This window comes from Salvelinus fontinalis, chromosome 11 (genome assembly GCF_029448725.1).
Source record: "Salvelinus fontinalis isolate EN_2023a chromosome 11, ASM2944872v1, whole genome shotgun sequence".
Classification (NCBI taxonomy): Eukaryota; Metazoa; Chordata; class Actinopteri; order Salmoniformes; family Salmonidae; genus Salvelinus; species Salvelinus fontinalis.
In genome coordinates this window covers 948,980-961,479 of record NC_074675.1, presented here as the reverse complement: position 1 = coordinate 961,479, position 12,500 = coordinate 948,980, and the positions used below count along the sequence as shown (strand labels likewise).

At 46.2% G+C, this 12,500-nt stretch overlaps 1 protein-coding gene across 7 annotated transcripts in view; it reads left to right on the top strand.

The window, feature by feature from the left end:
* The window catches only part of lmo3 (LIM domain only 3), a 140,278-nt gene that overhangs the window by 37,109 nt on the left and 90,669 nt on the right, over positions 1-12,500 (top strand). The gene's annotated exons all lie outside the window — the stretch shown is intronic.

Here is a 12,500-nt window from a genome sequence, read left to right as displayed (position 1 = left end):
ACTCTGGTGTTGATTAGTGTCTCTGGTGTTGATTAGTCACTCTGGTGTTGATTAGTCACTCTGGTGTTGATTAGTGTCTCTGGTGTTGATTAGTCACTCTGGTGTTGATTAGTCACTCTGGTGTTGATTAGTGTCTCTGGTGTTGATTAGTCACTCTGGTGTTGATTAGTCACTCTGGTGTTGATTAGTGTCTCTGGTGTTGATTAGTCACTCTGGGGTTGATTAGTCACTCTGGTGTTGATTAGTCACTCTGGTGTTGATTAGTGTCTCTGGTGTTGATTAGTCACTCTGGTGTTGATTAGTGTCTCTGGTGTTGATTAGTCACTCTGGTGTTGATTAGTCTCTCTGGTGTTGATTTTTCACTCTGGTGTTGATTAGTCACTCTGGTGTTGATTAGTGTCTCTGGTGTTGATTAGTCACTCTGGTGTTGATTGGTCACTCTGGTGTTGATTAGTGTCTCTGGTGTTGATTAGTCACTCTGGTGTTGATTAGTCTCTCTGGTGTTGATTAGTCACTCTGGTGTTGATTAGTCACTCTGGTGTTGATTAGTCACTCTGGTGTTGATTAGTGTCTCTGGTGTTGATTAGTCACTCTGGTGTTGATTAGTGTCTCTGGTGTTGATTAGTCACTCTGGTGTTGATTAGTCACTCTGGTGTTGATTAGTGTCTCTGGTGTTGATTAGTCACTCTGGGGTTGATTAGTCACTCTGGTGTTGATTAGTCACTCTGGTGTTGATTAGTGTCTCTGGTGTTGATTAGTCACTCTGGTGTTGATTAGTGTCTCTGGTGTTGATTAGTCACTCTGGTGTTGATTAGTCTCTCTGGTGTTGATTTTTCACTCTGGTGTTGATTAGTCACTCTGTTGTTGATTAGTGTCTCTGGTGTTGATTAGTCACTCTGGTGTTGATTGGTCACTCTGGTGTTGATTAGTGTCTCTGGTGTTGATTAGTCACTCTGGTGTTGATTAGTCTCTCTGGTGTTGATTAGTCACTCTGGTGTTGATTAGTCACTCTGGTGTTGATTAGTCACTCTGGTGTTGATTAGTGTCTCTGGTGTTGATTAGTCACTCTGGTGTTGATTAGTCACTCTGGTGTTGATTAGTGTCTCTGGTGTTGATTAGTCACTCTGGTGTTGATTAGTCTCTCTGGTGTTGATTAGTCACTCTGGTGTTGATTAGTCACTCTGGTGTTGATTAGTCACTCTGGTGTTGATTAGTGTCTCTGGTGTTGATTAGTCACTCTGGTGTTGATTCGTCTCTCTGGTGTTGATTAGTCACTCTGGTGTTGATTAGTCACTCTGGTGTTGATTAGTCACTCTGGTGTTGATTAGTGTCTCTGGTGTTGATTAGTCACTCTGGTGTTGATTAGTCACTCTGGTGTTGATTAGTCACTCTGGTGTTGATTAGTGTCTCTGGTGTTGATTAGTCACTCTGGTGTTGATTAGTCTCTCTGGTGTTGATTAGTCACTCTGGTGTTGATTAGTCACTCTGGTGTTGATTAGTCACTCTGGTGTTGATTAGTGTCTCTGGTGTTGATTAGTCACTCTGGTGTTGATTAGTGTCTCTGGTGTTGATTAGTCACTCTGGTGTTGATTAGTCTCTCTGGTGTTGATTTTTCACTCTGGTGTTGATTAGTCACTCTGGTGTTGATTAGTCACTCTGGTGTTGATTAGTGTCTCTGCTGTTGATTAGTCACTCTGGTGTTGATTAGTCACTCTGGTGTTGATTAGTGTCTCAGGTGTTGATTAGTCACTCTGGTGTTGATTAGTCACTCTGGTGTTGATTAGTGTCTCTGGTGTTGATTAGTCACTCTGGTGTTGATTAGTCACTCTGGTGTTGATTAGTGTCTCTGGTGTTGATTAGTCACTCTGGTGTTGATTAGTCACTCTGGTGTTGATTAGTGTCTCTGGTGTTGATTAGTCACTCTGGGGGTTGATTAGTCACTCTGGTGTTGATTAGTCTCTCTGCTGTTGATTAGTCACTCTGGTGTTGATTAGTCACTCTGGTGTTGATTAGTGTCTCTGGTGTTGATTAGTCACTCTGGTGTTGATTAGTCACTCTGGTGTTGATTAGTGTCTCTGGTGTTGATTAGTCACTCTGGTGTTGATTAGTGTCTCTGGTGTTGATTAGTCACTCTGGTGTTGATTAGTCACTCTGGTGTTGATTAGTGTATCTGGTGTTGATTAGTCACTCTGGTGTTGATTAGTCACTCTGGTGTTGATTAGTGTCTCTGGTGTTGATTAGTCACTCTGGTGTTGATTAGTCACTCTGGTGTTGATTAGTGTCTCTGGTGTTGATTAGTCACTCTGGTGTTGATTAGTCACTCTGGTGTTGATTAGTCACTCTGGTGTTGATTAGTGTCTCTGGTGTTGATTAGTCACTCTGGTGTTGATTAGTGTCTCTGGTGTTGATTAGTCACTCTGGTGTTGATTAGTCTCTCTGGTGTTGATTTTTCACTCTGGTGTTGATTAGTCACTCTGGTGTTGATTAGTGTCTCTGGTGTTGATTAGTCTCTCTGGTGTTGATTAGTCACTCTGGTGTTGATTAGTCACTCTGGTGTTGATTAGTCACTCTGGTGTTGATTAGTGTCTCTGGTGTTGATTAGTCACTCTGGTGTTGATTAGTCTCTCTGGTGTTGATTAGTCACTCTGGTGTTGATTAGTCACTCTGGTGTTGATTAGTCACTCTGGTGTTGATTAGTGTCTCTGGTGTTGATTAGTCACTCTGGTGTTGATTAGTGTCTCTGGTGTTGATTAGTCACTCTGGTGTTGATTAGTCTCTCTGGTGTTGATTTTTCACTCTGGTGTTGATTAGTCACTCTGGTGTTGATTAGTCACTCTGGTGTTGATTAGTGTCTCTGGTGTTGATTAGTCACTCTGGTGTTGATTCGTCTCTCTGGTGTTGATTAGTCACTCTGGTGTTGATTAGTCACTCTGGTGTTGATTAGTCACTCTGGTGTTGATTAGTGTCTCTGGTGTTGATTAGTCACTCTGGTGTTGATTAGTCACTCTGGTGTTGATTAGTGTCTCTGGTGTTGATTAGTCACTCTGGTGTTGATTAGTCTCTCTGGTGTTGATTTTTCACTCTGGTGTTGATTAGTCTCTCTGGTGTTGATTAGTCACTCTGGTGTTGATTAGTCACTCTGGTGTTGATTAGTCACTCTGGTGTTGATTAGTCTCTCTGGTGTTGATTAGTCACTCTGGTGTTGATTAGTCACTCTGGTGTTGATTAGTCACTCTGGTGTTGATTAGTCACTCTGGTGTTGATTAGTCACTCTGGTCTTGATTAGTGTATCTGGTGTTGATTAGTCACTCTGGTGTAGAGTAGTAATTTTGGTGTTGATTAGTCACTCTGGCGTTGATTAGTAATTTTCGTGTTGATTACTGTCTCTGGTGTTGGAGACTGTAACATCACGACCCTGTAGGATAACTAATCTATGGGGTCAGGGGTCAGCTCTGCTCTGTGTTGGACACTATAACATATGTCCCTGTAGGATAATCTCTGGGGTCAGGGGTCAGGGGTCAGCTCTGCTCTGTGTTGGAGACTGTAACATCACGACCCTGTAGGATAACTAATCTCTGGGGTCAGCTCTGCTCTGTGTTGGAGACTGTAACATCACGACCCTGTAGGATAACTAATCTCTGGGGTCAGGGGTCAGCTCTGCTCTGTGTTGGACACTGTAACATCACGATCCTGTAGGATAACTAATCTATGGGGTCAGGGGTCAGCTCTGCTCTGTGTTGGAGACTGTAACATCACGACCCTGTAGGATAACTAATCTCTGGGTTCAGGGGTCAGCTCTGCTCTGTGTTGGAGACTGTAACATCACGATCCTGTAGGATAACTAATCTATGGGGTCAGGGGTCAGCTCTGCTCTGTGTTGGAGACTGTAACATCACGATCCTGTAGGATAACTAATCTATGGGTTCAGGGGTCAGCTCTGCTCTGTGTTGGACACTGTAACATCACGATCCTGTAGGATAACTAATCTATGGGTTCAGGGGTCAGCTCTGCTCTGTGTTGGACACTGTAACATCACGACCCTGTAGGATAACTAATATATGGGGTCAGGGGTCAGCTCTGTACTGCGTTGGACTGGATTGGCCTAATCTAATTCTCTGTCCTCAAACACATCAACCAGGGTAATGAAACATTCATTTGAATCACTTACTTTGTGTGATTGAATTCATCCGTCACCACAGATGCTTTTTGATACCCGGAGAGAAATAATCATGTGTCGGCTGCAGTCGTGAACCCTGGGTGACCGCACAGCCCTCTGGGTAATTAATATTGACTCAGGTTGCATCCCAAGCGTCACCCTGTTCCCTGTATAGTCCACTACTAATGCGGCGCCCCAGTCAAAAGAAGTGCACTATATAGGAAATAGGGGGCCATTTGTGTGCACACTCAGATTGCTTTAAATGCACTCGAGCAAATCAAGACCTCTGTTGAAATCTCTCTGGGAGCTAATAGATCCCGGCTCTCTATTTTCAGTTCAGTTTAAATCTCTCTCTCTGGGAGCTAACAGATCCCGACTCTCTATTTTCAGTTCAGTTTAAATCTCTCTCTCTGGGAGCTAACAGATCCCGACTCTCTATTTTCAGCTCAGAGTTTAAATCTCTCTCTGAGAGCTAACAGATCCCGACTCTCTATTTTCAGCTCAGAGTTTAAATCTCTCTCTCTGAGAGCTAACAGATCCCGGGTCTCTATTTTCAGCTCAGAGTTTAAATCTCTCTCTCTGAGAGCTAACAGATCCCGGGTCTCTATTTTCAGCTCAGAGTTTAAATCTCTCTCTCTGAGAGCTAATAGATCCCGACTCCCTATTTTCAGCTCAGAGTTTAAATCTCTCTCTCTGAGAGCTAACAGATCCCGACTCTCTATTTTCAGCTCAGAGTTTAAATCTCTCTCTGAGAGCTAACAGATCCCGACTCTCTATTTTCAGCTCAGAGTTTAAATCTCTCTCTCTGAGAGCTAATAGATCCCGACTCTCTATTTTCAGCTCAGAGTTTAAATCTCTCTCTCTGGGAGCTAACAGATCCCGACTCCCTATTTTCAGCTCAGAGTTTAAATCTCTCTCTCTGAGAGCTAACAGATCCCGACTCCCTATTTTCAGCTCAGAGTTTAAATCTCTCTCTCTGAGAGCTAACAGATCCCGACTCTCTATTTTTAGCTCAGAGTTTAAATCTCTCTCTCTGAGAGCTAATAGATCCCGACTCTCTATTTTCAGCTCAGAGTTTATATCTCTCTCTCAGAGCTAACAGATCCCGACTCCCTATTTTCAGCTCAGAGTTTAAATCTCTCTCTCTCTGGGAGGTAATAGATCCCGACTCTCTATTTTCAGCTCAGAGTTTAAAAGTGTCAGCGTTTCATTTGAATTTCCCAGTTATTTGATAATAATGAAACGATTAAACTCATCATCACCTGCTGACAGGCTGAGAAATCAGCCTTCCCTCCCTCCTCCTCCCTCCCTCTTCCTCCTCCCTCCCTCCTCCTCCTCCCTCCCTCCTCCCTCCCTCTTCCTCCTCCCTCCCTCCTCCTCCCTCTTCCTCCCTCCCTCCCTCCTCCTCCTCCCCCTCATAGATTAACCTGTAGGACCTTAATAAATGGTCTATATTGACATCAAAGGAAACGGGAAGATGCTGCTCAACTTTGTGGGAAGGATGTAGCGAGACCGAGGCTGCCTTCTAAATGGCTCCCTATTCCCCCGGTATTCCCCAGGAGCCCTGGTCAAAAGTAGGGCTCTATTATAGAAAATATGGTCCATTTGGAATGCAGAACCAGGCCAGTCTGAATGCGCCCGGCCTCACTTACCCAGACTCCCCAAACTCAGCCGGCGGATCGTAATCGTGCCTCACTGCCAGAGTCGTTCTGAAATTACACTCGTCTTTGTCTTTTTAATTAAACTCAAGCACATTTTGAAGGCTATTTGACCTTTCGTGACCCCTCTTTGTGGGAAGAACCTCAGGTCATTTCCATGCATACATTACCAGCCTCTTCCCCACCTCTCCTCCTCTCCTCCTTCCTCTCCTCCTCTCCTCCTTCCTCTTCTCCTCTCCTCCTTCCTTTTCTCCTCTCCTCCTTCCTCCTCTCCTCCTTCCTCTCCCCCTTCCTCTCCTCCTCTCCTCCTTCCTCTCCTCCTCTCCTCCTCTCCTCCTTCCTCTCCTCTCCTCCTTCCTCTCCTCCTCTCCTCCTCTCCTCCTTCCTCTCCTCTCCTCCTTCCTCTCCTCCTTCCTCTCCTCCTCTCCTCCTTCCTCTCCTCCTCTCCTCCTTCCTCTCCTCCTCTCCTCCTCTGCTCCTTCCTCTCCTCTCCTCCTTCCTCGCCTCCTCTCCTCCTCTCCTCCTTCCTCTCCTCCTCTCCAGCAACGACCCACAAGGCTTTGCAGATTAAGGGAGAGGTTCAGCTCAAGAGTATGGGCTGTATTTAATCTTCCAGGGTGAAGTTCTGTGGCAGGAGATGGAATAAAATGTTTTAGGCTGTTTAAGACTCTTCAACTTTTATCTACACAGGTGAACTGAGCGGAGAAATACAGACGCTATTGTGCGGAATGGGGAGTGACATAGCACTTTTTGACATAAGTTACGCACAGGAATTTGTTGTCTGTAAATATATGTTCCTCAGTTCCATTGAAAACGGGACCAAATTCACACATTCAGAACCTCAGTTACATTGAAAACGGGACAGAATTCACAATGTTCTGCTCAGATGGCTTCACATTTAGTCATTCAAATCAATGTATCATTTGATTTACACAACAATGAATATTCAGCAGCCAGGTGTTTTTACATTTCTGTCACGAAGAGGTCATGAAGAGGTCAAGAAAAGCTATTCTCTTAGCTGGATCACTGCTGCATGTCTCCTTTCACAGCCAATCTGTCTATATCTATCAATCCATCGATGCTGTGTTGTGTTTGTTAATGGACCGGGTCTCCTGGGCTGTGAGGCCTAGCATGCTGCTCATCCCCAGCCTCGCCTGGCACTCATCCCCTGGCCGTGGTGCCACCACATACTTGGCAGCCACCTCTCCTCTGCAGGCATGCGAGAGCGTGATAACCGGCCCTGCTGTTAGACAGTGATATGACATCCCTCCCTCCCAGAGGGTTTTGATCGGTCTTTGTTGTTGGTTTTTCTGGTTGATGTATTTGGGTGTCTTCCACCATTTTAAAACCCTGAATGCAAATGCTTGTAGCCATCCAGAAACACACCACCTTGCTCTACCTAAACTCCTCCTCTACCCACCACCTCTATACATCCCTTTAAAGTAGCCCAAAAACCAGCCTTCTCCATCCCTCCTTCTCCTCTTCCCTCCTTCCCCCATTCCTCCTTCTCCTCGTCCCTCCTTCCCCCATCCCTCCTTCTCCTCTTCCCTGCTTCCCCCAACCCTCCTTCTCCTCTTCCCTCCTTTCCCCTACCTTCAGATAGAGACAGAGACAGAGACAGAGAGAGAGAGTGAGAGAGAGAGACATAGACAGAGACAGAGACAGAGAGAGAGAGTGAGAGAGAGAGAGAGAGAGAGACAGAGAGAGAGACAGAGACAGAGACAGAGAGTGAGAGTGAGAGAGACAGAGACAGAGAGAGAGACAGAGACAGAGACAGAGAGAGAGACAGAGAGAGAGAGATAGATAGAGACAGAGACAGAGAGAGATAGAGAGAGACAGACTGAGAGAGAGAGAGAGAGAGAGAGAGAGAGAGAGAGAGAGAGAGAGAGAGAGAGAGAGAGAGAGAGAGAGAGAGAGAGAGAGACAGCAAGAGAACATATAATTTCACCTGACACTTTAGTGTTTTTGGAATGCTTCACGTGATCACATGTTGCTTTACATGTCGTCACATTACGTTCACGTAAGATCACGTGTGATCACATGAAATCGTGTTTTTGGAACCACTGCAATTCATGTGGTTTTTCCGTAAGGGTTGCGCTGATTTGAACTCTTGATGCTAAATAGATGTTGATGACAAACTGGATGAGTAGTAGTGTGGTACTGTTGTGGTGGGTGGGGTCAGAGGCAGCACCATTTATCTGGACCGCAGGAGGTGCTGTCTTCATCTCTCAGCCTGTCAGGAGGAGGAGAGAAAGAGAGGGGGAGGGAGAGAGAGAGATAGAGGGAGAGGGAGAGAGAGAGAGAGAGAGAGAGAGAGAGGGAGGGAGGGAGGGAGGGAGGGAGAGAGAGAGAGAGAGGGGGAGGGAGGGAGGGAGAGAGAGAGAGGGAGAGAGGGAGAGAGGGAGGGAGAGGGAGGGAGAGAGGGAGGGAGAGAGGGAGGGAGAGAGAGGGAGGGAGGGAGAGAGGCAGAGAGGGAGGGAGGGAGAGAGAGAGCGAGAGAGGGAGAGAATTCTTTAACCAGGGGCGGGGCCTTCGTCAGGGTTGCAATCTGAGCCCTGCACTCTTCAATATTTACATCAACGAATTAGCCACTATTCTAGAAAAATCCTCAGCCCCTGGTGTTAGTCTCCACAATTCAGAAGTTAAATGCCTACTCTTCGCATATGACCTATGCCTGCTGTCACCCACAGCACATGGCCTACAGCAGAGCCTGGACCTGCTAGAGCCTGGACCTGCTAGAGCAGTACTGCCAGACCTGGGCCCTTTCAAGAGAAGATACAGATCTCAGGGAATTAGACCAAAATTCTCAATTGGTACAAAATATATAGAGTACTGCACACACTACAATTACTTAGGTTTAAAAATAAGATCAACTGGATACCTTAATGAGGCAGTGAATGAACTGAGAGAGAAAGCACGCATGGGCATTATACACCATTAAAAAACGAATTCAAATTGAAATACCTATTCAAATTTGGCTATATATCCAAGCCTTTTGCCAGCTTTACGTGATTAATTTGTTGAATATCCATTGAATTGTTTGCTTTATTGTTCAATTTCTTGTGTATGTTGAATATGTCATTGAACCAATTGCACTTTATGGCACAATCTCTGCCCTGCATGCAGAGTTCTGTAAGATTCTCCTACATGTGCAGAGGAAAACTACAAACAATGCATGCAGGGCAGAATTAGGCCAATATCCACTAATAATAAAAACTCAAAAAAGAGCAATTCAGTTTGTGAAACATCTAAAATACAGTGACCCCCTCTCATATCACTACCAAGCCCTGCAATGGCAAGAGCTGAGCAAAGAAAAGAGTCCCCTCATCCAGCTGGTCCTGGGGCTGAGTTCACAAACCTGTTCTACTAGCACACTGAAGCCTCAGTCCCCTCAACCAGCTGGTCCTGGGGCTGAGTTCACAAACCTGTTCTACTAACACACTGAAGCCTCAGGACCAGAACATCCAATCAATCAGAATAAACCAAATTACAACACAGTCAAAACAAAACTACATTGCTTATTGGGAAACACAAGCACAGACACAAAGCAAAATGCAGTGCTATCTGGCCCTAAATCGACAGTACACCGTGGCTAACTATTTGACCATGGTTACTGATCAAAATCTTAGAAAACCTTGACAAAGTACAGGCTCAGTGAGCACAGCCTTGCCATTGAGAAGGGTAGACACAGGAAAACCTGGCTCTCTGTAGAGGAAAGGCTGTGCAACCACTGCACCACAGCAGAACACGAGACAGAGCTGCATTTCCTGACAAAATGTGAAAAATATAAAACAACTAGAGAGTGTCATTTCCCCAAATGTGAAACCCTTATTCAAGGTTTCAAAGACCTCTCTGATGAGAGTAGGCTACCCGTTCTGTTGGGGGAGGACGCAGAGAGCTGTGGGTTGGCAGCGCACTACATTGCTGCCTGCCATAAGATGAGGGACAGTGTCTGACAGACCAATCAACCTGCACATGTCCTCTACTGTATGCTTATTGTTATTGTTGAATGTGTTGGTTATTTTGACACTTGGTTATTGTTGTTACTGTTGTCCCGTTGACAATTTTGATTCTCATTTCTTTCATATTGTAAATATCCAAAATAAGCTTTGGCGATATGTACATTGTTACGTCATGCCAATAAAGCAAATTGAATTGAATTGAGTGACAGAGGGGGGATGGAGTGAGAGACAGAGAGAGAGACAGAGAGTACAAACAAACCTGGTACCAGGCTAGAGACAGTACAAACAGACCAGGTACCAGGCTAGTGACAGTACAAACAGACCTGGTACCAGGTAGCAACAACACAAACAGACCTGGTACCAGGTTAGTGACAGCACAAACAAACCTGGTACCAGGCTAGTGACAGTATAAACAGACCTGGTACCAGGCTAGTGACAGCACAAACAAACCTGGTACCAGGCTAGTGACAGCACAAACAGACCTGGTACCAGGCTAGTGACAGTATAAACAGACCTGGTACCAGGCTAGTAACAGTACAAACAGACCTGGTACCAGGCTAGTGACAGCACAAACAGACCTGGTACCAGGCTAGTGACAGCACAAACAGACCAGGTACCAGGCTAGTGACAGCACAAACAAACCTGGTACCAGGCTAGTGACAGTACAAACAGACCTGGTACCAGGCTAGTGACAGTACAAACAGACCTGGTACCAGGCTAGTGACAGGACAAACATACCTGGCACCAGGCTAGTAACAGCACAAACAGACCAGGTACCAGGTATCAACAACACAAACAGACCTGGTACCAGGCTAGTGACAGTACAAACAGACCAGGTACCAGGCTAGTGACAGGACAAACAGACCTGGTACCAGGCTAGTGACAGTACAAACAGACCTGGTACCAGGCTAGTGACAGGACAAACAGACCTGGTACCAGGCTAGTAACAGCACAAACAGACCAGGTACCAGGTATCAACAACACAAACAGACCAGGTACCAGGCTAGTGACAGTACAAACAGACCTGGTCCCAGGCTAGTGACAGTACAAACAGACCAGGTACCAGGTATCAACAACACAAACAGACCTGGTACCAGGTAGCAACAACACAAACAGACCTGGTACCAGGCTAGTAACAGCACAAACAGACCTGGTACCAGGCTAGTGACAGCACAAACAGACCTGGTACCAGGCTAGTAACAGCACAAACAGACCTGGTACCAGGCTAGTGACAGCACAAACAGACCTGGTACCAGGCTAGTGACAGCACAAACAGACCTGGTACCAGGCTAGTGACAGTACAAACAGACCTGGTACCAGGCTAGTGACAGTACAAACAGACCAGGTACCAGGCTAGTGACAGCACACACATACCAGGTACCAGGCTAGTGACAGTACAAACATACCTGGTACCAGGCTAGTGACAGCACAAACAGACCTGGTACCAGGCTAGTGACAACACAAACAGACCAGGTACTAGGCCAGAGACAGTACAAACATACCTGGTACCAGGCTAGTGACAGTACAAACAGACCTGGTACCAGGCTAGTGACAGTACAAACAGACCTGGTACCAGGCTAGTGACAGTACAAACAGACCTGGTACCAGGCTAGTGACAGTACAAACAGACCTGGTACCAGGCTAGTGACAGCACAGACAGACCTGGTACCAGGCTAGAGACAGTACAAACAGACCTGGTACCAGGCTAGTGACAGTACAAACAGACCTGGTACCAGGCTAGAGACAGTACAAACAGACCTGGTACCAGGCTAGTGACAGTACAAACAGACCAGGTACCAGGCTAGTGACAGTACAAACAGACCTGGTACCAGGCTAGAGACAGTACAAACAGACCTGGTACCAGGCTAGAGACAGTACAAACAGACCTGGTACCAGGCTAGAGACAGTACAAACAGACCTGGTACCAGGCTAGTGACAGCACAAACAGACCAGGTACCAGGTATCAACAACACAAACAGACCAGGTACCAGGCTAGTGACAGTACAAACAGACCTGGTCCCAGGCTAGTGACAGGACAAACAGACCTGGTACCAGGCTAGTAACAGCACAAACAGACCAGGTACCAGGCTAGTGACAGTACAAACAGACCTGGTACCAGGCTAGTGACAGTACAAACAGACCTGGTACCAGGCTAGTGACAGCACAAACAGACCTGGTACCAGGCTAGTGACAGGACAAACAGACCTGGTACCAGGCTAGCGACAGCACAAACAGACTTGGTACCAGGCTAGTGACAGTACAAACAGACCTGGTACCAGGCTAGTGACAGCACAAACAGACCTGGTAGCAGGCTATTGACAGTACAAACAGACCTGGTACCAGGCTAGCGACAGCACAAACAGACTTGGTACCAGGCTATTGACAGCACAAACAGACCTGGTACCAGGCTAGTGACAGTACAAACAGACCTGGTACCAGGCTAGTGACAGTACAAACAGACCAGGTACCAGGCTAGTGACAGCACACACATACCAGGTACCAGGCTAGTGACAGTACAAACATACCTGGTACCAGGCTAGTGACAGCACAAACAGACCTGGTACCAGGCTAGTGACAACACAAACAGACCAGGTACTAGGCTAGAGACAGTACAAACATACCTGGTACCAGGCTAGTGACAGTACAAACAGACCTGGTACCAGGCTAGTGACAGTACAAACAGACCTGGTACCAGGCTAGTGACAGTACAAACAGACCTGGTAC